The sequence below is a fragment of the Jaculus jaculus genome, chromosome 15 (assembly GCF_020740685.1).
Source record: "Jaculus jaculus isolate mJacJac1 chromosome 15, mJacJac1.mat.Y.cur, whole genome shotgun sequence".
NCBI classification, from domain to species: Eukaryota; Metazoa; Chordata; class Mammalia; order Rodentia; family Dipodidae; genus Jaculus; species Jaculus jaculus.
Genome location: NC_059116.1, coordinates 12,470,022 through 12,495,980, shown reverse-complemented (window position 1 = coordinate 12,495,980; position 25,959 = coordinate 12,470,022).

Sequence of the window (25,959 nt, the reverse complement as noted above, 5' to 3'; positions counted from 1 at the left end):
TCCTGCTTTTTTGCATAAGCTCAAATTTCACCTGGAAGACCAGTTTTTATGTGTGTATGGTTTCACCATGTTAAACAATTCCTCCTTCCCTTACACTGTTGTTATGTGTCAACAGATCTTTTAGGCTTATTTGATTTTTTTATTATTATTAATTAATTTTAGTTTTTTGAGGTTTGGTCTCACTCTAGCCCAGGCTGACCTGGAATTCACGATGTAGTCTAAGGGTGGCCTCAAACTTACAGCCATCATTCTACCTTTGCCTCTTGAGTACTAGGATCGAATTCATGTGCAACCATACCTGGATGACTTTATTTTTGAAATAAGTTTACCAAAAGACAAGTATCATACCACTTCATTTCCTAAGGATCATTAAGAGGGGCAAAAATTCCAATATCGGGCTGGAGAGATGGCTTAGTGGTTAAGCGCTTGCCTGTGAAGCCTAAGGACCCCAGTTCGAGGCTCGGTTCCCCAGGTCCCATGTTAGCCAGATGCACAAGGGGGCGCATGCGTCTGGAGTTCATTTGCAGTGGCTGGAAACCCTGGCGTGCCCATTCTCTCTCTCTCCCTCTGTCTTTCTCTCTGTGTCTGTCGCTCTCAAATAAATAAATAGATAATTTTAAAAAATTCCAATATAATATTTCTACATAAAAACATGGCTTTCACTGGAAACTGAAATTTCAAGGAAGATGATGTTAGCTGATACCAGATTCTTTTTTTTTTTTTTTTTTTTGGTTTGTAGGTAGGGTCTCACTCTAGCCCAGGTTGACCTGGAATTCACTATGGAGTCTCAGGGTGGCCTCAAACTCATGGCAATCCTCCTACCTCTGCCTACTGAGTGCTGGGATTAAAGGCGTGCACCACCACGCCCAGCTCGATACCAGATTCTTATTGCAAGCACAGACGTATAGTTCTTAAAATGTCAGAGATAAAGAGAAACATCACTAGCCAATTTAAGATCAAGTATTTATAGCAATGGCCTATAAAATTCAATAGTAAAAAGAAAAATTTCTAAATAATGAGCTAAGATTAGAGAACCGCGTTTGTATTCAGATCAAAGACAATATCAGGCTGTGGCTGGTTCTAGAGACCTTTGCTATTCACATGAAATTCATAGTGAGACACTGCCTTTTCTTTGTGCAGGCCTCCTGGACTTCGCATCACAAAGAAAGCGCACTGGGCTACAATCCACTTAAGATCCCTTCCTTGAGCTGCAGAGATGGCTTCGTGGTTAAGGCACTTGCCTGCAAAGCCAAAGGACCTTGGTTCATTTCCCCACGTATGCCAGATGCATAAGGTGGCACATGAGTCTGGAGTTCATTTGCAGTGGCTGGAAGCCATTCTCTCTCTCTCCCTGTGTCTCTCCTTTCTCTCTCTGTGTATCTCTCAAATAAATAAATAAATAAAAATATTTTTTTAAAAAAGATCCCTTCCTCAAAAGTGAAGGGAGGGCATGGGGAGAGGGGAAGAAGAGGATGGGGGGAAGGGAAGGAAAGGGTGGGGGAAAACTAACATAAAACTAAACCCCAAATGAGCTGGTACCATAGAAATCTTTATCCTTGAAGACAGACTAACAGATATAACCCTCAACAGGAGTAAGGTGGGAAGCACCTGAAAAGAAGGGCCTTGGGAAAGGTAGGATGAAACCTAACCTGAGAAAATATTTTCCGGTTCCAGAAATCAGTTACTACCCACAATGAGCTATTGATCTGAGACACCTATGAGGTCCCTAAAACAAGACAGGCTTCTGTCAAAGCACTTGATTTCCTATGTGAAGTCAAAGTTAAGAACATATTGCAGAAGACACCATATGCTGCTGACACAGAACAGGGAGAGACCTGGCTGGAATCCAGAGGAGAGCCAGACCCCAGACAGACAGCCCATCTAGTGCTGAAATGCACTACTTGAGCTACTGGGGAAAAGTGGCCAATGCAGGTCCAAACAACCAGGGTCAAAGCTGTTCAGAAGTGATCACCCTGACAAGATGCACAAGCCAGCGCAATGGTGGCACACAGCCCTGGTGGGCAACTAATGGTCTTCTGATTGGCTAAGAGATCCCATCAGTGGAAAGGATCCCATATCTGGAACTGGGAACCAAGCCAGAATCCTATGGAGAGAAAGATTTTCCTCTTCAGTGTCAAGCTCCCACTAGTCTTTGGCTAAAAGAGGGGTTAGAGCCATCAAAAATCTTCCTTATCCCACTTAACCTATGCTGACTTCACTCTCTGTTGGAGAATCTGTTTCACTTTTTCAGAAGGTAGTGAGACCCAAGGAGGTAAACTTCCTCTTACAGTTTAGCCAAGCCCCAGGTGAAACCACAGAGGAGTTGGGGAGAGTGCTTTTTCCAAGGTGAACCTGGCAATCAGTGCCAGTATGAAGGAGACAGATTTTGAGGATACTCAATACTTACCAAGACAGAAATCCAGAAGCCCATAAGAGCTCATCACTGAAGTAGACTTAAAACACACCCACCAAGCCTCAGGGAATTTTGTGGAAAAGGGGTTGGAAAGATTGTAAGAGCCACAGATTGGGACATCATACCCAGAGGCATTCCCTCCCATCATAACTGACTGCTGCACAATGTATATCCCATAACCCTATGGGGGCCACCAGCAACCTCACTGAGGAGAGCCTCCATCCAGCAGAATGGGGGCAGAGACAAGTGAAAGGATGGTACCAACACATGATGTGTCCATATTAAATATGTTTGTAATGAAAAAAAGAAGTTAACATATATTAGTTATACATAAAAAAGATCTTCATTATGAGCAAAAAGTTAATGAATTTTTCAAAAGTCCTTTGAATTTCTTTCTTTTATAAAATGATTACCATCTGAAAGCATTTGAACTGTTTTTAAATTTATTTTAATAATCAATAAATATTCCTTAACCTCTCATATGATGGGCTGCCTTCAGAAATTAAGGGTAAAATTAATTATGTGGACTTCGGTTTTTTTTTTTTATAATAAGCATTTAATGTAGTAGTAATATGTTAACAATGTTTTCCAAGCTCACATCTGGAGTTAATTTCTAAGGACTAGAACAAAATATGAAATACTATATATCTATTTTAATGTGCTATAGATTAATAATAACATTAAAGGACTAGTCTGGACTAAGATAAGATAATTCACATGATGATATAAAGAATATAAATAATTATTCAATATAAATATGGGAGAATTTTCCTGTCAAGTTAAGGTAGTCCAATATCTTGGTCTTTTTCTGTGCTGCTATAATAGAATATGAGAGGCTGGATAATTTGTAAAGAACTAAAAATAATCTATTTCTTATTATTTTGGAGACTGGAAGTCTGAGAACAATGGGTATGAATCTAGCGTGTACCTTCCTACATGGCCATCTGGCAGAACCTAAAATGGTAAGACAGGGTAAATGTCAGGGGGTTAAAAAGCTCTGGAGTTTGCTTTTATAAACTCTACTGACTTCTTTCCAAAATCTGAGGGGAGTAATAGAGAATATAATTAGATGATGAGCTTAGGGAAGAATATGTCTGCCTCCCAACTGTTTAGTGTTTTACTCTCTGTTCTCTGCAAACCCCATGGTCAGTGAGGTCCATGCTATTCTCCTAGAGGATGCCAACCCATTGTTAAGCCAGAAGCCCAGCTTCAGCCTTGGTGGACTGTGCCCTCAGGCCCTGTGAATGGACTCTCAAGATGATGTTCTGGTCACAGAGGCTTCATAAGTAACCCATCACTCAGAGCATACTGATGTACAGCCATGACACAGAATATTCACAGAATGAGGCACTGTGGGTGTTCTATCATTTCTGTCTCCATTTCTGGGGCCTTGGCCAGGGTGATTTGGCAACTGTGGATAACTAGATAGCTGGAGAATCTTCTGGAATCATCTTCATGAGCATGTCTAGTGATCAGTTCCAGTTGTTTCAGCCCTATCCCATGAGACTTCAACAACACCTACACATTGCCTCTCTGTGTGGTCTGTGCATCTTCACAGCCTGAAGATCTCAGCATATCGGATTTCTTAAGCCACAGCTATTCCTTTACAACATGAGTCCTGAGAAAAGGAGGAGGAAGCCATATGGACTTTGGCACATCCTGACCTTAAGAAGCAAGTCACAAATAAGGTCAAGGCTCAGGAGAAAAAGATCTAAGTGCACTACTAACAACTGGAGTATCAAAAATTGTCCAAGCCCCTCAAAAGCTTCACAGTATAATAAGTGACAGTGTTTATTTTGCCCCATAAGGATCTGAAACTAGTCAGCAAAACATATTACTAAAAGTGGGTGTTGTCTTGTACTGCCAGCACTTGGGAGGGGAGGCAAGAAGTTTAGAAGTTCATGCTCTGCTATAGATTGAGTTTGTAGCTAGCCTATGCTACCCGATATTCTGTCTCAAACAAACAAGAGAGAGGGAGAGTATGTAAGTTCTAAGTCAAGTTTGAAACCAAAGTTGAAAATATCCTTTTCCTTACATTCTATCCAAACTATGTCAAGAATTCCAAGATGGCTTATCAGATTAAGAATAAATGACAGCAATTATTCATATAACATGTTTTCTAATTATCTTCCAATAAAATTCCAACAATGTAGAAATGTCCTACATACTAAATATATTTTGTCATAACCATTACCAGTAAAATATTAAATCCAAATATTAAAAGTATCAAAGTCCAGGGCTGAAGGGATGGCTTAGCAGTTAAGGCGATTGCCTGCAAAGCCAAAGGACCCAGGTTCGATTCCCCGGGACCCATGTTAGCCAGATGCACAACGAGATGTAAGCATCTGGAGTTCGTTTGCAGTGGCTGGAGGCCCTGACGTGCCCAATCTCTCTCTCTCCCACTCCCTCTTTCTCTGTGAAATAAATAAACAAATAATAATAAAATATTTTAAGAAATCCAAGTCCAAATATTTCAAAACCCAATGTTATTGGATTAGAAATACAAATATATTGTAAGCTAAAATTTCAAAGGTATTAAGGCTTCCTTGATTTGTTTTTCTCGTCAGTCTCTGTTGAAAACGATTCTTACAAACTGGGTGGATTTGAATTTGTTCCAGAAGCCGCAGAGCTGGGGAATTTCTCACTGAATTTCCTTCAGGCCTCAAAAGGCGTACTGATTCAGTGATAAGTCTTCCTGCGGTCTCCGCAAAGACTGCACGGGTTCAGCTGCTGGAGGGTGAAGCCTGCGCCGGTTTTACTCACTCAAGGATTGTGCTTAATCCTAACAGCAATGACACCTCCTGAGAAAATACAGCAGAGCTCAGGCAAGCCCTGAGAGTGTGAGACATTGGGCGCTGATTCCCCAAGGTCTCTGTCCATATAACAATACATCTTCTCAATCGACTAATCAAGCTTGACGTGTTCAGTGACTTGAGGCTCCCCGTGGAAGCCCCAGGCCTGCAGTTCCTGCTGAAGGTTTCACCGACTCCACCCCATACACAGGCCGGGCTGTCTGATCACAGGTTCTTAAGCTGTGGATCGCACACTGAACGCAGGGTCACAAAGTACCTGTCAACGCACTGTAAAAGGTTTCTGAGCTCGTAACAACCAAAATTAACTCAAAATCAAATAGACACTGAGTCTGAGTCCTCTCTGGCAACAAACACTCACCTGAGCTGCATGACACACCTTCATTTCGGCCTCGGTGCTGAACTGACAGTGGGCATGTCACACGGTTGACTGCTGTCACACAGCACCGAGGAAGGCTGCCTCAGGCACCCCAGGTCAGACTTGAAACTTGTACGTTGTGAATTGCAGTGTTGATACTGTACACACAAAGCTTTCTGCTCTGAGCGAATCACAATGGCTTATTTATTTAAAAAAAAAAAAAAGAAGAAAATGGCTTTTTAATATGTTCCTTTTGTCAGCCACCAACAAGTACCAAATTAATATATTTTAATTATGTTGTGTGAGAATCTTTGATTTAAAATCAAACAAAGAAAACTGCTTGAGAAGGGCTGCAAAGGTGCCTCAGTGGGTCAACTGCCCACCTTCCAAACAGTAGCTCTTTAATTCAGATCCCCAGACCTGTGTACAGCCAGATGCTCTGGTGGGCGCCTACGGTGACAAGGGAGGCAGGAGGAGGAGAATTGCCCAGCTCAAGGGAGGGCAAGCCCAGGAAAGTCCAGTGAACAAGACACCTTGTCTCAAACACAGTGAAAGTTATGAAGAATCTCTGAAGTTACACTCGTACGCCCTCACACGCTCCATGGCGTCTATGTGTCTGCACTCTCACACGTGAACACACTCACCCGTACATACACACATGCATATCATACATACACACAGATACTGCTGTTTGAGGTGACGACTGGAGTCCCATAAAAAATTGTTTTAGGGCTGTGGAAATGGTTTAGCCTTTAAGGTGTTTGCCTGTGAAGCCTAAGGATCACAATTTGATTTCCCAGGACCCACATAAGCCAGATGCACAAGGGGGCATATGCATCTGGAGTTCGTTGCAGTGGCTAGAGGCCCTGACGTGCCCATTCTCTTTCTATCTGCCTCTCTCTCTCTGTCTCAAATAAATATAAATTAATAATACCTTAATTTCTTTTAATAATAAATGAGGGCTGGAGAGATGGCTTAGTGGTTAAAGTACTTGCCTGCAAAGCCTAAGGACTTTGGTTCAATTTCCCAGGATCCACATAAGCCAATTGCTCATGGGGGCACATGTGTCTAGAGTTCATTTTCAGTGGCTGGAGGCCCTGGTGTGCCCATTCTCTCTCTTTCTCTGTCTGTCTCCTCTCTCTCTCTCTCTCTCTCTCTCTCAAATAAATAAAATAAATAAAGTATCTAAAAATCATTATATGAATTTTCATTAGGATTAGGATTGAATTTTTAATAATTTCTGAAATCAGCCTAAACATACTTTTGCCATTTTTAACTGTGTACTTACGAGAAGCAGTGTCCTTAGCATTGAAAATTATGAAAAGAAAATATGTACTGATTCTGCAAAACACTACATCCTGTAGTCTCACACATTCAGGCAAGGTTTAATTCTTTCTCTAAAAATACACATGCACAACCATCTCATCAGGATGAAATTTTTCCGCTGTAGTTAATAAACTATCTACATACCAAAGATTTATCCGTAAATGATTTATATACCTATTTACATAATTATGTAGCCCGGGTCACATAAAAATTTCTTGGACAGGGCTGCAGAGAAAGCACAGTGGCTAAAGTCACTCGCCTGCAAAGCTTGCTGGTTAGGGTTCAGTTGCCCAGGACCCACTTAGAGCCAGATGTACAAAGTGACATATGTATGTGGAGTGTGTTTGCAGTGGTAAGGGGTCCTCTTGTACCCATAGGCTCTCTCTCTCTCTCTCTAGTAATTAAGTAAAAATATGCATGCAAAAATTTCTTGGTCAAAAAGAAGTCATGAATGGAAAAGTTTTGAGAAGTCCAGGTCTAATTTATTATGCCACTTTAGAATCATGAACTACCTCAGGCAACCAAATCTAAATTGGGTATTATTATTTCCATTACCCTTATTTTGCCTGTTAGAGAGTCAGACAGATACTCCCCCAAATAACGCCAGAGTCCTTATAAGATAATTTAATTCCTGTCTGTCTTTTAAGAAAAAGATCACTATGTAGTCCAGAAAATTTATCAGTGAGGTCTGCCAGACATCAGCAAAACCTACAGAGAACGAGAAGCTGATTGTCTTAGCATCAGGAAGAAATGAACCCCGCAGACAGTGGGATGATAGACCCAGGACTGTGACAATGACACCAGCGTTTTCTATCATTTTTAAGCTCCTATTCTTGTAATCCTTTAGAGCCAGGAAACCAATACATGGTCTGATAATTTTCTAGTCTTTAACTCCTGGCAGGCTTTAAGCCTCTTCCCCATTGTCCTTCAACTTGGCCTCTGGGCATATTGGTAAAGGCAGGAAAGTGCTCCCTCTGGTGTCAGTGGGAGTTTCAAAGAACCCGAGGGAATCCTCAAGGCAAACTTGTATAAGGAGTCCTTTCTCTTCCCTCTGTGCTCCACGAGTAAGCAGAGCTGGATCCTGGCAGTGAGAGGCACCGCTGCGCTACGTGGGCTGCAGCATACCTCTATCAGATCCCATTGCTCCAGAGCTCACCTGGGGCACACGACGGAAGCTAGGCCAGTATATCGCATTTCTGTTCAAGTGGATCCTCATGGCTGTCTGTCCTGCCTCCCCAGGGCCCTCCTCCTAAGAGCAGTCCCTAGCTAAATCATTTGGCCCACAGTCTCATAATGGGGCTGAAGAGATGGATCAGCTGTTAAGGAGCTTGCCTGAAAAGCCTAACGATCTGGATTTGGTTGCCCAGTACCTGCATAAAGCCAGATGCACAAAGTGGCATATGCATCTGGGGTTTGTTTGCAGTGGCTAGAGTTCCTGGTGCATCTGTTCTCAATCTGTATTTTTCTCCCCCTCTCCCCTTGCAAATAAAGAATTTAAATTTTTTGAAAATAAAAACAAACAAACCATGTTGGGCCCTGCTAAGTGAACTGCATAAAAATGTGCTGTAATTTGGTTCCTCAATGCTCCACAACTAACTAGATATAACAGAAATCATAAAAAAAAAGAACAAAAACACACCAGCAATATGATTAGTACACCAGGAAAAGATTCTGAGAGAAACTTGTTTAACTCAAAGTACTGGGACTCAATGATCTCACCATGCAATAACAGTAATGAGTTTGATCAAGATCCTGTAAAACCACAGTTTACAGCAGATAAGTCTTGTGTAAGGACGCACGCAGTTTACCCTAAATCACCATCAAGGTACAAAATGAGATTTGTTTCAGTGAGTGGTCTGGGATGCAGTACTTAAGGTTATCATCAATTTAGAAAAGGACTGAAAATTCATGGTTTCCTAAAGTGAAGGATCTCATAAAAGATGTGATGATGAATCAAATATTTAATTATTTACCTTTAAGGCATTCTCAAAAACGGCATTCATCAGGAAGCTTGTACTACTGCTCAGCGTGTGTCCTAACACAGACTTTTGAAAACAGTATTTTCAAAAATACTTTAAATATCATATAAATAAATAAATATTACCCGATGAAAATTACTAGCTTAGGTATAAAAGCGAATAATACTTGGCGTTTAAAAAATAACTTAGGGAAAAGTGCCTCCAGCAGCTGGCAAACAGCTGTGCTCTTCAGGAACTGTGGGGGGACAAAAGGAAGCTGCCTGCACCTCCTCTGATGGCCACGCGATGTCGCTATTACATAAAGTTGGAGAGAGAAAAGACCCACAGATGGCTCTGCAGTTAATGGCTCAGGGAAAATTTGCGGAAGAGGGGGCGGAAAGAATGTCAGAGCCACATGTTGGGTCATGATATGCAGAGACATTTATCGTACCAATAACTGTGGGCTAACCCCACAATGCACAACCCATATACCTCAACAAGGAGGGGCCAATGGGGAGGGGGTAGGCCACGGATGAGCCTAATAATGGTACCAAACTGCCTGTATTTGCTGAATACAAAACTAATTAAAAAAAAAATCAGTAAGAACCAGGCGTTACAGATTTACAACATTAAATGATTCTAACTGCCTAAATTGCATGGGAGTGCACAAATAATTTATCAAAGAAAGACCACTTGATTGGAAAGCTCTGGAGAGTTTCCTAACATTCCCTTGGTGAGAAGTGTGAAGAGTCTCTCTGGGAAAGGAATGGGGGGATGTCCTTCCCACCACGCAAGACAGAATGTGAAAACTCTGTGCCCGGGAATATTTAGAAATCTATAAATCTTAAGGTGACTAGGAGTCCTGCTTGTGTACAGCTCGCTTGCAAATAAATACGGAACATAGGACGCTAAACCTAACTATGAAACTGGATGCAAGAAAGCAGGTGTGAGTGTGGGATTCTGCGAATAGAATTGTGTAAGTGGGGTCAGGCGAAGAATGGAGAAGAAGATGGGGTGGGAAGAGGGTTAATCAAATCAAAGAGGTTAGGAATAAACCATATGGAATCCTAATTCTTTGTAAACAAATTAAACATATATATATATATATATATATATATATATATACACACACACACACGCAAACACACATACACTTCAGTCCTGTGTATTTTTTTTTTTAAATAAACTTAAAAAAAAATAATTTGGGGGCTGAATAAATGACTCTGCATTTAAGGAGCTTGTCTGCCAAGCCTAACGACCACTGTTAAATTCCCCGTACCAATGTTAAATCAGATGCACAAAGTTGCAAATGCATCTGGAGTTCATTTGCAGTGGCTTTGGCCCTGGTATGCTCATTTCTCATTCTTTCTTTCTCTTGCAAATGAATGAATGAATGAATGAATACATTTTATTTTAAAAAAGTAAATAGAGTGAGAGATTGCTTATTGGTTAAAGTGCTTACCTGAAAAGCCTAAGGACTCAAGTTCAATTCCCCGGTACCCGCTTAAGCCCGATGCACATGGTGGCCCCTGAATGTAGAGTTTGTTTGCTGTGGCTAAAAGCCCTAGCCTGCTCGCATTCTCTCTGTCCCTCTGTCTTGCTGTCTCTCTCTCTCTCTCAAATATATAAATAAAAATAAAATATTAAAAAATATGTGTTTGTTAATGTTATGCATCAAATTATTTACAATTATATATTTATTTCATATTTTAATTTTTATCAAAACAGAAAACAAGGAACAAAGAACAGAATGTTAATGTTTTGAAGTATTTCAGAAGTGTAATAAACAAAATTGAAATCACAAGCCAAATGTCATTCTAAAATGTACAATCTATATTGCTAAAATGTATCAGTAATACAAAGCCTCAGAAGTTTTTCTATGTAACTTCTTTTCTAAGCATTAGTGAAGGAAATACTAAAACGAGCTACACAACAGGTAAGGACCATAAGGCTGATCATATGACATCATATTGTATGTTAAGGTTTAAAATCCAATTGTTAAAGAAACTCAGAAGAATGTAGGATTTCCATCTAGTCTTTAGAGGACTTCAGCAGGGGCAGACAGGAGATGAAAGGAGCGTCATATGACATCATATTGTATGTTAAGGTTTAAAATCCAATTGTTAAAGAAACTCAGAAGAAAGTAGGATTTCCATCTAGTCTTTAGAGGACTTCAGCAGGGGCAGACAGGAGATGAAAGGAGCGTTTTCTCCACCCACACAGGTGTCTCCTTCCACCTGAGTTGCAGAAAATAAGATGGAAAATGGCTAGAGAATAGTAACAACAACTATCAAGTGTTGACTTCCAGAAACATGCTTAAATGGCTGTGATCTTTGGATTGATAATTCTCTGAAAAGGTTGACATTTATAAAACTGTGGAAGAAGAAAATAAAAGCCTCGTTTTGAGAATACTGAAGGGGAAATCATTGCTTTAAATATGAAACACACACGAAATTGTGACATTTGAGTCAGTGTACATAAACCCGTTGGCATTTGTGGATTCCTATCTGTGGTTTAAATATATGCGATACATAAAATTTCTCCCTAGGCAAGGTGATGACAGTAATCCCTTTCTATTGTCATGGTATTTAAAACATCCTACATCATATGGACTGTAAAATGAAGTTTGGACTTTAAGATCATATATGTACATGCCATATATGTATATATACACCACATATGTACAATATATTTCATACAAAATGGCATTGTTCACATGTGCACACACACACCTTGTCATGTGGGCTAATCTCTCTGCCTTGAAAATAATGAAAGCATATACAGATAGACTCTTCTCTAACTGATTGTCTTTTAAGGTAGGTATTCTCTGTCTCCTGTGTCTTCTTAATGAGCCCTAAAGCCAGTTTCCCTGGAGGGAAGAACTGTTCTCTTCTGTTTTTCCCGGAAGACAGATTTACATTTGCTACCATAGCGACCACTGCTAAATGCTTTCTCTGACTCTTTAAGTTGTGTGAGTTTCTCACCAAAAAAATAAAAAATAAAAAATTCTATAAAGTTGCAGTTCTCAAGTTTGGCTGTGTCCAATCTAAATCATTATTCTCCATAAAGGATGGCTCATTGTTATTTCTCTATTTGCCTTTGTGTCAGTAATGTTGGGAAACACAGTCATTATTTGGGTCAAACACATTGATCAAACCTTCTTCTTTCATGGTGAAACATGCTTCCGGCACGTGTCAACATACTGTTCATTAACAACAAGAAAAGGTACCTCCTAGCTTCTTATACAGGGCAAAAATCATTGCAAAGTGAATAGATTAAACCCTTGCAATCAAGTGTAAACATTTCTCTGTAAGAGTTAAGCTTTCAGAGTGGGAAACCTCTTAGGTAAATTCTCACGTTATGTTTCTTGGTGTTTTACCCCTAAATATTAGGTACCCATCTATAAGGAAGGGTTGTTAGTGCCTAACAATTGAGCAACTACGTGGGCTATTTTTAAAAATATTTTATTTGCTTGTTTATTATTTATGAGAAAGACAGAGACAGGGGGAGGGAGAATGGACACATCGAGCTTCCTCCACTGCAAGCGAACTCCAGATGCATGTGCACCCTTTTGCATCTGGCTTACCTTGGTCCTGAGGAATTGAACCTGAGTCCTTAAGCTTTGCAGGCAAGTGCCTTAACAGATAAGACATCTCTCCAGTACAAGAACTTCCTTTTTTTTTTCCGAGGTAGGGTTTCACTCTAGCTCAGGCTGACCTGGAATTCACTACGTAGTCTCAGGGTGGCCTCGAACTCATGGCAATCCTCCCACCTTGCCTCCTGAGTGCTGGGATTAGAGGCATGCACCACCACAACCTGCCCATTCAGGACCATTTCTGTATCCTGTGTCATGTGCCCAGTGCAAGTATGCTTTGTTTCCCAAGCATAAGAATTGATATGGTAGAAAAACAAAACCTATGAAAAACCCAGTCACTGGTGACATTCAGTACTTCAGTACTTTGAAGGAGATAATTTCAGCTATTTTACTAGCAAAACAATGCAACAGGCCTGGGGAGACTGTTCAGTGGATAAAGGTGCTTGCTTGCAATGCCTGCCTTTCTGGGTTTGATTCACCAGATGCACAAAACGGTACATGTATCTGGAGATCATTCCCAGGGAAAAGGATCTCAGGCTACCTATTCTCATTCATATTCCTTCTCTCTCTGGTGTTTTTCTCTCTTTCTTTCTTTTTCTTTTTTTTTGAGGTAAGGTTTTCCTCTAGTCCAGGCTGACCTGGAATTCACTATGTAGTCTGATGGTGGCCTTGAACTCACAGTGATCCTCCAACCTCTCTCTCCTGAGTGCTGGGATTAAAGCCGCATGCCACCACGCCTGACAATTTTAATAGATTTTTTTTATTAGTAATGTACACAGTGTGTATACAGCCATGTTGGTATCATGGTTAGCCTCCTTCCTGTCCTATGCTCCCCCTCCAGAAGGGACCCTCCTGGTTAGGATTGTTGGTCATGCACTGTGGGGGTGGCCATCAGTTATGGGGAATAGGCAATGTCTCTTGCATAATGTCCCAACATGTGGCTCTAACAATCTTTCCGCCCCCTCTTCCATGAACTTCCTTGAGCGATGTTGGGTTCATTTTAGGTCTACTTTAGTGATAAGGTCTTGGGAGCCTCTGTGTCTCTTGATCTCTGGTTTGGTAGAGGTTGAGTGTTCTCTGTGTAGATCTCCCTCACCCTCGTGCTGGTACCAGGCACTAAGAAAGCAGCTCTCTTGCTCATTTCCTCAATTCTTCTATGGTTTCAGCTGGGGCCCTGGTGAGAAGTGATGGGCTGATTGTCTCCTAAGGATCTGTGTCCATCTGAAAAAGAGAACCTACTCCAGTGAAGAGTGAAGTCAGCGCCAGGTCAATTATTTTAGAGAGAATTTAATAGGTGTAGGCCCTCTTGTAGCCCAAGACTGGTGGGAGCTTGATACTTTTCAAGGTACTGTAACAGTCTACTTAATTGAAATACCAATTTTCTGTTCTGCTTTTAAAGAGCTTTTCGAAGTTTTGTGATTTCTCTCAGAAATTGCCTCTCATCTCCATCATGGAGCACATTTCCTGTGGGTCCACACCAATCACGAGGCAACTGTCAAATGTGATTGCACAAGATTTTGGTATTCAAGAACCACACTGTCAAACACATTATTCTCCATTTTCATTTTTTTTCTTTTAAATGTATTTTCTTCACAAATCCATAATTATGTAACATTCTGAGCTTGTTTTTATTTTCCAGTTCAAAGAGCAAGTGTGTGGTGGATCGTTAACTGCCCAACCCACTTCATGATGGCCTTTCACTGTCAGAGAAGTATGGCTTGCTTTGATACCATTGCTGAGCTGTTTCCACTCAGTAGAACATGGAAATTCAAGATCACAAACTGTGTACTGAGCCTGTGATTTCCACTGGCCTCTTCACAGCTCTCACATCTTCTCTGTATGGTTCTTATAAGCTGGGTGCCTTGATTTTGTCTGTATCTTCAATATAGTCAAATTAAAATGGAATCCCCACCCCTGCCATTTGGTATTAAATAAGAATGGTTCCTGGCAAGGGTGACCAAAAATTTCAGATTTGTATCCACAATTCTGGTATCATGATATCCCAAAATACTTGGGAGAAAACTTGGAAAAAGGAAATCTTGACATGTGGTCAGGGGATAGTTCCAAAACAAAGAAAATTTGGATATATTTCTCAGAAAGTCCTTTGAGAAAGGCCAAGCATTCATTTGGAAAAATAAGATTTCATGATACAATTTCTGTTTTCAGAGCTATTTACTGGATTCCCCATAGAAATATCATAAATAATTAAATAGGATGCTCAATAAATAACACCTGGCACACTCAAGAGATGCAGAATATCTTCCCTGAAGCTGAATGCTTTGTGGAAATTACTCTTCCACTTTACAAATCTTAACAGTGAGTAACTAAAATTATAGCAAATAGAAGATGTTTACCATAGCAACCATTGAATACTAAATCAAGCAGTTGAGGAATTGGTTATTTTTTATTTTTATTTTTAAATGGGGCAAGGACAAGGAAAAAGGTGGTACCAACACATGATGTATCCATACTAAGTATGCTCCTAATAATAATAAAAAAGTAGTTCTCACCAGTTTCAGAATATTTTTATACTTAATTTGAATTTCTTTCTACTCAGTTTTCAAGTTGTATTTTTGTAACTTTTTAACGGGAATTTCAATACATAAACTTGCTGTATTTGAGACTATCCCCTTGCTATTACCTTCTGAGCTCCTGTATTCCATTGAGCACATTCCAAGTAGTCCTTCTGTTTTGATGATTATTTTTGTCTTTCTCTTTCCTCTATGTCAAAATGTTAGTGGGCTCCAGGTCGTGAGAAGGTAACAAGAACCATGGGGAGATCATAAATGTACCAGTCAGTTCATGTCCAGAAGACAGGGCTCCAAAGTACTCCTTCTAACCCTGTTCTTACATTCTTTCTGCCCCTTCTTTTACAATGTTTCCTGAGCCTCCGAAGGTGTTTTAGAGATACCTTAGTGTTGAGTTCTGATACTGAAAATTGAGTTAAGGGCTGGAGAGATGGCTTGTCAGTTAAGACAGTTGCCTGTGAAGCCTAAAGACCCAGGTTCAATTCTCCAGGGCCCATGTAAGTCAGTTGCAGAAGGTGGTGCATGCTTCTGGAGTTTGTTTGGTGCAGGGGAAGACCCTGATGCACCCATTCTCTCTTTATATCTGCTACTTTCTCAAATAAAATAAAATATATATTTTTAAAACTGAGCTAATAGCTTATGTGTTTGAAGGCTCATAGCTCCTAAAGACAAACTACCACTGCCTATGGGTAAATGGATATATTGAGCCTATTACATATGTGTTAAGGTTTTCTGTTATTTTCATATGATTGTACATATTAAAAATGTTTGTCAAAACTTTATCATAATATTTAAAGGTAATTATCACAGACTTCAATGGAGAATTATTTTAGACACTTAGGTCTATGGAATAATCCAGATCCTCAATAATCATAAACTAAATTAAATTCTAAATACTGATAAGTCTACTTAGTTACTATGATTTCATAAACTCTGAAGATTGATTTATCGATACATATTTTTATGTTGAATTACCCTCAAGTACTGATGCTACACATTTATGAGAAGTAACAGGCTTGTGAGCTGTGAATTATAAATTATTCTCTACTTACTGCATAAAATACATAGTTACTTGTTTAATAAGGAGGACTATCAAAATAAACATAAAGTAGGTACACTATCATCTGTAAAGAAAATTGATTCTTATGACAATTATACTTCTTAGAAATTTTTTGATATGTGTTTCCTGTTCCCTGAAAATGATTTTTCAACCCCCTTTTTATTTGATTTAGAAAAAAATAAAATCATTAGAGACAATTTAAAAAGTGTAGTATTTAGTTGAAATAAATATTTTAATCTAAAAACTTCATTTACCTTTAATATTTAAATATAATCAGTCTCAACACCAACAAAAAAAATCCTTATAAAAAGGCTTGAGGTACTAGAGAGATGGCTTAATGGTAAAGGCATTTGCTTGCAAAGACAAAGTACCTAGGTTTGATTCCTCAGGACCCAGGAAAGCCAGATGCACAAAGTGGCGCATATGACTGGAGTTCGCTTATAGTGGCTGAAGTCTCTGACACGCTTTTTTTACACTTTGATGTGGAAACATGCAAAGATTCTAAAGTTTGAAGAATGTCTGTTTGAAAAAGCTCTCTCAACATGCATGTAGCAATTGACACATACCTGAGTTAGCATAAGTTGTAGCAGGGCGTACAGTGCATATATACTCATTAAATCATTAGTGAGGTAATTAATAATGATAAATTACATAGACATTTGCTTCCTCAGCCCAATGAAGTAACCTACAGCAATGATATTTGTGACAAAACCAACTTAACACACAAACACAGAGCCCAGGTTAAAGCCCCTAAAACTAATTTTCCAAAGAAAAGGAGCTCACATTCTTCAGAATGGTAGCTGAGCCTAGATATGGGGAAGAAAAATTCTGAGTTCTTATAAAAGAATCCATGATTTCACTGAACAGTAAATAATCTGACCAAACGAACACCCCCCTCGCCCCCCCCCAAACTGAAAACAAATGTTAGTAGCTTGGTGCTGGTGATAGAAATGTCACATGGGATGATTGTGGACAATTAAATACATTGAGTTTATGGAAATCCTGAGACCATGATCATTCAAAGGATAAATAATATTTATACCACAGGAGATAAAGAGATCAGAAGATCTTTCTAAAGGGCTTTGTTACTAAGTACTTTGGTATTAAAATGTATTTATTCCACTGAGGAAGGACACAATTCAGCTCAGCATTAAATACATCATTTGGAAAACTGGCTTGAAAGAATGAGCTCATTGCTCTGACATACAATCAGGTGAAGACATATAAGATAGCCATAAATTATTTGCTATCATTTTCTTAAACCAGTATGATTTACAAACTTTAATTAATATCAGTGAGCTGTTGTAGGTTTGAAAATTTTAAAAATTCACAGGAGCCAGGCTTGGGGGCACACACCTTTAATTCCAGCCCTTGGGAGGCAGAGGTAGGAGGATCACTGTGAGTTCAAGGCCACCCTAGAACTACAGAGTAAGTTCCATGTCAGGTTGGGGTACAGTGAGACCATACTTCAAAAATAAATAAAACAAAAAGCAATTGAGGAAAATATTAAAAATTATCAGCATGGTTGAAGTACTTAACTGTGCAGATTTCTGAGCAGATGGAAGTATGATAAAGTGTGTCTTCTATTGACTATAAAAATATGTTTCAAACTATTTTTCAGGCCCATGGACAAGAATAGGTGATTCCCCTGAGCTACCTCTCCACAAGTGGAGAATCTGGTATGTCAGCTGATTTCTACAATTATATTAGCAAGATCAACTCCATGAAAACTTAGAAGTAAATACAAAAGTATATTAACAGTGGTAATATTTCTTTGACTTTCATATATATATATATATGAAATATATATACATATTGGTTTTTCAAAGTAGGGTCTCATTCTAGCTCAGGCTGACTTGGAATTCACCCTGTAGTCTCAGGGTGGCCTTGAACTCACAACTCACAGTGATCCTCCTACCTCTGCCTCCCAAGTGCTGGGATTAAAGGCGTGCACTACTATGCCCGGCTGACTTTCATATTTTTAAAGGATACACAAAGTTGATCTATTGCTGTGGCAGTCTGGAACCTATTCTGAAATGTTTAATCAGGAATACACTTAGATGAAATCTCTATTTAAACTATTTTATTTATTAGAGAGAGAAGATATACATACATACATATATGTGTGTGTATGTATGTATGTATGTATGTATGTATGTATGTATGTATGTATACATAGAGAGAGAGAGAGAGAATGGGCAAGCCATGGCCTCTAGCCACTGTAAATGAACTCCAGACTTATGCATGACCTTTTGCATCTGGCTTACATGGGTGCTTGTGAATCAAACCTGGATCCTTAGGCTTTTTAGGCAGGCATCTTAACTGCTGAGTCATCTGTCCAATCCTGAGGAAATCTTATGTTATTACATTCAATAGTAAACATCTAGGAGAACTTTAGGTTGGCATCATTCATTTTTAGACATCGAAATCCTACTGAGGTGGGCTACTGTAGCAAGTCTTTAGCACAGAGTGGGAAGAGGAATTAGAGTGTTGCTGTAGGAGGTCCAGAAAGAAGACTGAAATAGGAATTCCTTTGCTGATACAGGTTGGGGGAAAGGAGTGGCCAGGTGTGAGTTTGGACCCCTAAAATCTGAGCGTACCTACCAGCCTATAGCCAGCAAGGAAACATGGGCCTCCTACTTAACCTCACGCAAGGAAGAGAGATTCATTGGCAAGCTCAATGAACCTGAAAGCAGGTTGTTTTCTGGAGCATCCTGTGAGAAGCTCCAGAAAAAGGATTTTAGAGACTGGGAGAAGAGAAGCCCACTTAGTTCTCAGCAGAACTTGCACATAATAAATTGGGTTGTTTAAACTGGTCCAGTGGAAAAACTAACACATCACCTTGGCAGAGAAAGAAGTACTTTGGAAACCAAGGTTGGAGGCTCACCAGCAGCTTCTCAATCCAAAATTCCTCGTTTGTTTTTTTTTTTTTTTTTTTTTGACAAGCTCAGCACATCTACCTTGCTATTTTTACATCTTGGTAAGTTTGATAAGAATACATTGTGTTTCCCTGCTCCTATTAAATTCCACCAAGGTTTCAGTGGGCACTTTTCCAATTTCCTCCTTTGCAGGTCAAGGGAAGTTAACCTGGTAAAACTTTCCATACCATGCCATCTTAATGTTTTACCCTTTTCTCTTTTAATTTCCCTTCTTCCTTTTTTTTGTAAAACCCTAACCTTTCTACTACTTGAAGTCTGAAACAGGAATCTTGGATAGAATCCAAAGCCTGCCTCTAATATACATTTTACATTCTGAAAACAAGAACAGGCATGAGGTTGAGTTTTGGTGGGAATTCTTGACTCCCATGTTCAGACATTCAGACATGTTGCCTTGGTGGCATCCCACAGGTTTTGGATCCATTGTACTAACGTCAGTCCAGGATTGGTGGAGTAGGCAGTGTGTTCTTGAGTCTTTGGCAGACACTCTGAATGGCAAGGGAGGCACCATGGGCAATCACTTCTCAGGCAAAGCCTACTGACTCTGTAGTCCACTCCATTCAACACAGACATCTTGAACCATCCCCAGACAGACAGTAACCAAGAGAGAGTGCAGACCAATACACAACTATCCCTCCACTTTATAATGGTCAAGTGAGAGGATAGGGCGTTTAAAATTCTCAGGGGAGAGACTTCTGGGTAAGATGGTTGCATATGAGTCACACCGAACCAGCCTAGGGAGGGAGCAAAACCACAACAAGATACATTTTCTTCAGAAAAGTGAAGGTATATAGGTTTTTATTGGCCACAGCAGAGAAGTAGGGGAGACCAAGGTCTATCAGAAAGGAGAAAACCAGCCAGCATCCCACAGAAGTGCTTGCAGCCCACATGGATCCCTGCAGCCAGCCAGTCTGGTACCCAGCTGCAGGAGCAAAGACAAAACAAGGGAATTTTCCATCCTCATCAAATCTGACGGGGAGACTGGAGATCAGCTGAGGAGCTGTGGAAAGGGATACAGGGGGTCTAGCTGAGCAGTTGCAGCACAACAGCAGGCTTCCTGCACTCTCCCCTCCCCCAAACATCAGAACCCTGACCCTCTGGAGAATGAATTCAGCCTGAGAAGCAGGCCATCCAACCCAACTGATCAGAGCACCAGCTCCACAGTACAACACAGAGGGACTGAGGTGGGCATTCAGCATTGCTGAGATTGGAAGCCACCCCCAATGTAATAAAGCCGACTGGCAAAAAAGCAGGTACATAGGACTGTACTAGAAATGCAAAGGTCTCTTTCGATGTCAGGGCAGATTATGGGTTACATATTCGTGGTTGGCTTTGCCATTTTCAATTAAGCTGTATTTGCGGATGGCTATTGTTGCCTTTGATGCTTTCAGTTTCAAGGGGCCTTTGTCTTTTTCTTCTGTCATTATTGGGGGCAGAGTCTGATGCAGACCCAGGTTGACCTGGAACCCATTTCAGAACAGAAATCTCAGCCTCCCAGCAGACAGGATTAAGGGTGTACAGCAATACACACCCTTAGGGATTTGGGCTTTATAAGGTTGTCTGTTTGCTTCAATATACATATTTTCATATTCTGTGCTGGTTTTTATTGAATGTATATTTTCCTCAGCTGAATTGTAGAATTTTGCCACTAAATAGCTCCACCGAGCCCACTAAAATACTTGAATAGCAAGCAAATTCAATACCTTGGATTACATCTGCAGTTGCATTGGAGTATAAGAGCTACACTTTGCACCTTAGACTCCTATTCAGAAGGTATGTAAGGTTGGATTTCCAAGTCTAAGAGCAACTCAAATAATTAGAAAACCCAAGCATCAAATCAACTCAGGATGCAAAAATTGGTCCAGTATAAGAAGCACAAAGAATAAAGATAATCTACCCCTACCAAAAATTATAAATCTATCAGAAATGATAACCAATAAGAATGTTTTAGATGAAATGCCTGACAAAGATTAAAAAAAAAAATTTATCTTTACTCAAAGAAATCAAAAGAATCAAAGAAGAAAGCAAAGGAATTAAAGAAGAAAGCAAACTCCTGAAAAAATTCCAAGAGGACACAGGAAACCAGCTTAATGAAATAAGGAGGTCATTATAAGACATGAGTAAGGAAGTAGAAATACTGAAGAAAATCCAGGCAGAAATCCTAGCAATGAAAAACATACAAATAAAAAACTCTGTGGAAAATCTCATCAATAGAATGGATGAAGAAGAGAACAGAATATCTAAACTAGAAGACCAGGTGGCAGAAACAATACAGTCCAACAAAGAGAAAGACAAGCTAGTAGGAAGGTATGAATGGGAATTTCAAGATACCTGGGACACTATGAAAAGTTCAAACCTAAGAATCCAGGGTATAGTAGAAGAATTTCAACCTAGTAGGCATTTGCAACAAAGTCATCAAAGAAAAAATTCCCCAAATTGAGAAAGAAATGCCAATGCAGATACAGGAAGCTTTTAGAACACCAAACAGACAAAACCTGGAAAGAACCTCTCCTTGCTATGTTGTAATTAAGCTACTAAACATGCAAACCAAAGAAAGTATATTGAAAGCAGTTACAGAGAAAATGGAAGTCATCTATAAAGTCAAGCCCATCAGGATCACAGCAAATTACTCAACACAAACTTTAAAAGCCAAAAGGGCTTGGAATGATATATTCCAAGTTCTGAATGATAACAACTGTCAACCAAGATCACTTTATCCTGGAAAGCTATCTATCAAAATTGATGGAGAAATAAGGATATTCCACAACAAAAATATGCTAAAGGAATTTATTACAACTAAGCCAGATCTACAGAAAATAGTTGAAGGACTCCTTCACACTAATAGAGAGCAAAGCTCACAGTTGAGGAAGCAGAATAAAATAGGCCATACTGAAATATCACTTACAATATGTGAGTAAAGGGAAAACAGGAAGCACTATAAAATAAGGATGGCGAGAATAAACATATACCTTTCACAATTAACTCTTAATATAAATGGCCTCAATGCCCCATCCAAAAGACACAGGCTTGAAGACTAGATTAAAGGCAGGATCTTGCTGTTTGTTGCCTCCAAGAAACTCATCTCTCAATAAAAGATAGACACTGTCTTAGGGTCAAAGGATGGGAAATGGTATTGCAAGCAAATTGACATAGGAAACAAACAGAGGTTGCTATCCTAATATCTGACAGGATAGATGTCAAATCAATTAGTGAGGTAAGATAAAGAAGGTCACTTTATACTGATTAAGGGAACACTCCAACAGGAGGATATAACAATACTAAATATATGTGCACCTAACAATGGGGCTCCCAATTTCATCAAACAAAAACTATTAGATTTAAGGTCACAGACAAAACCAAACACAATTGTATTGGATGACTTCAATACCCCACTCTCATCAATTGACAGATTATCCCAGCTAAAAATAAACAGAGAGACATCTGGAATAAAAGATGTCATGGAGCAAATGGACCTAACAGATATCTACAGAACATTCCATCCAAATGCTACAGAATATACATTTTTCTCAGCAGCACATATTAGGACACAAAGCAAATCTCAACAGGAAAATTGTAATAATTCCTTCTACTCTATTTGACCACAAAGTGATTAAACTAAAAATCAGCAACAAGAAAAACTACAGAGCATACAGAAATTCATGGACATTAAACAGTACACTATTGAATGATGAATGGGTCATTGAAGACCTCACAAAGTAAACCAATAAATTCATAGACTCAAATGATGATGATAATGCAACACAGCGAAACATTGAAGGCAGTCCTAGGAAGGAAATTTATAGCCCTCAGTGCCTATATTAAGAAATTAGAGGGCTGGAGAGATGGCTTAGCGGTTAAACGCTTGCCTGTGAAGCCTAAGGACCCCGGTTCGAGGCTCAGTTCCCCAGGTCCCACGTTAGCCAGATGCACAAGGGGGCGCACGCTTCTGGAGTTCGTTTGCAGAGGCTGGAAGCCCTGGCGCGCCCATTCTCTCTCTCTCCCTCTATCTGTCCTTCTCTCTGTGTCTGTCACTCTCAAATAAATAAATAAAAATTAAAAAAAAAAAGATTAAAAAAAAAAAAGAAATTAGAGACTGGCTGTGGTAGCTTATGCCTTTAATCCCAGCACTTGGGAGGCTGAAGTAGGAGGATTGCCATGAGTTCAAGGCCACCCTGAGACTATGTAGTGAATTCCAGGACAGCATGGGCCAGAGTGAGACCCTACCTCAAAAAGAAAGAAAGAAAGAAAGAAAGAAAGAAAGAAAGAAAGAAAGAAAGAAAGAAAGAAAGAAAGAAAGAAAGAAAGAGGGAAGGAAGGAAGGAAGGAAAGAAAGAAAGGAAGAAAAGGATGATGGATAGAAGGAAGGAAGGAAGGAAGGAAGGAAGGAAGGAAGGAAGGAAGGAATTTGAGAGTTCACAAGTAAACAATTTAATGCTGCACCTTGAGGCCTTGGAAAAAGAAGAACAAGGCAAACCAAAAATCAGTAGAAAGGAAGGATAATAAAGATTAGGGCAGAAATTAATGAAATAGAAACCAAAATAATCAGTGAAACAAACAGTAGGTTCTTTGAAAGGACAAACAAAATTGATAAACCCTTAGCAAATCTGACCATAAGAAAGAGAGAAGAGTCAAAAACTAATAAAGTTAGGAATGAAAAAAATCACCACTACAACAGGTACCAAAGAAATTCAGAAAATCATAAGGACATACATTAAGAATATATATGCCTCTAAGTATGAAAGTCTGAAAGAAATAGATGGTTTCCTTGGTTCTTACGACCTACCAAAATTAAATCAAGGTGAGATAAACCATTAAAATAGACCTATAACAAGTATGGAGATCTAATCAGTTATAAAAAATTTCCCAACTATAAAAAGTCCAGGCCCTGATGGATTCAATGGTTAATTTTACCAGACCTTCATGGAAGAACTAACACCACTGCTTCTCAAACTTTTCCATAAAATAGAAAACGAAGGAATTCTACCAAACTCCTTCTATGAATCCAGAATCACCCTGACATCAAAACACAAAAAAAGACAAAAAAAAAAAAAAAAAAAGGAAGGAAGGAAAATTATAGACCAATCTCCCTCATGAGCACAGATGCAAAAATTATGAAGAAAGTATTGGCAAATAGAATACAAGAATATATCAGAAAGATTATTCACCCCAACCAAGTAGGCTTTATCCCAGAGATGAAGGGATGGTTCAACATACCCAAGTAGATAAATTTAATACATTATATAAATAGACTGAAGGACAAAAATCACATGATCATCTCAATAGATGCAGAAAAGGCATTCAACAAAACCCAACATCCTTTCATCGTAAAAGTCCTAAAGAAACTGGGAAAAGAAGGAACATATCTCAACATAAAAGCTTTTATGACAAACCTACAGCCAACATAACACTAAATGGGGAAAAAACTTGGGCTTTTTCACTAACCTCAGGAACAAGGCAAGGATTCCTCTGTCCCCACTTTTATTTAATATAGTACTGAAAGTCTTAGCTATAGCAATAAGCCACAGACACTCATAAAAGGTATGCAAATTGGAAAGGAAAAAATTAAGTTATCATTATTTGCAAAGTATATGATTCTATACATAAAGGACCCTAGAGACGTTACCAGCAAACTGTTAGAGCTGATAAACACTTGTAGCAACATAGCAGGATACAAAATAAACACACAGAAATCAGTAGCTTTCCTACATTCTACCAATAAACATGTAGAGTATGAAATCAGGGAATCTCTCCCATTCACAACTGCCTCAAGAAACAAACAAACAAAAAAGTACCTTGGAATAAACCTAACCAAGGAAGTGAGGGATCTGTACAATGAGAATTTTAAAACACTCAAGACAGAAATGGCAGAAGACACTAGGAAATGGGAAGACATCGCATATTCTTGGATTTGAAGAATCAATATTGTAAAAATGTCAATCTTATCAAAGTAATGCAATATCCATTAAAATTCTAATGACATTCTACACAGAAATACAAGAAACAATCCTAAGATTCACCTGGAAGCACAAAATACCTCAAATCAGCCAAAATAATTTTGAGTAATAAGAAGAAGGAGGAGGAGGAAGAGGAGGAGGAGGAGGCTGGTGGTATCACCCTAACCAATTTTAAGCTCTATTGTAAAACTGTGGTAACAAAAACAGCATGGTACTGGCACAAACACATATTGATCAATGAAACAGAATAGAGGACCCACATGTTAATACAGGCAGCTACAGCCATCTGATTTTTGACAAAAATATTCATTTGGGAAAAGACAGCCTCTTCAACAAGAGGTGCCAGAAAAATTGGATGTAGAAGGGATGAAAATAGATCCTTGTCTTTCTCCATGTATAAGAATTAAGTCCAAATGGATCAGGGGACCTTAATATCTGACCTGAAACTCTGAAACTACTAGAGGAAAAAAGTAAGGGAAACCCTTCAACATATTGGCACAGGAAATGAATTTGTGAATATAATCCCAATTGCTCAGGAAATAAAACCACCAATCAATCACTGGCATCTCATAAAAACACAAAGATTTTGTACAGCAAAGGACCCTGTGAATAGAGCAAAGAGACAAAACCTACAGAATGGGAGAAAAATCTTTACCAGCTGCACATCTGATAGAGAATTAATATGCAAAGAACTCAAAAATAAAACAATAAGAAATCAAACAACTCAATTAAAAATGGGGTATGGAACTAAATAGAATGTTCTCAAAAGAAGAAATACGGATGTCATATAAACATCTAAAAAAAAGTGTTTTACATCTTTAGCCATCAGGGAAATGCAAATTAAAACTATTCTGATATTCCATCTCACTCTAGTCAGAATGGCTATCATCAAGAAAACAAATGGTGATAAATTTTGGCAAAAATGCAGAAAAAGGGAAACCCTTCTACGCTGTTGGTGGGAATGTAGTCTGGTATAGCCATTGTGGAAATCAGTGTGGAGGTTCCTGAGACAGCTAAAAAT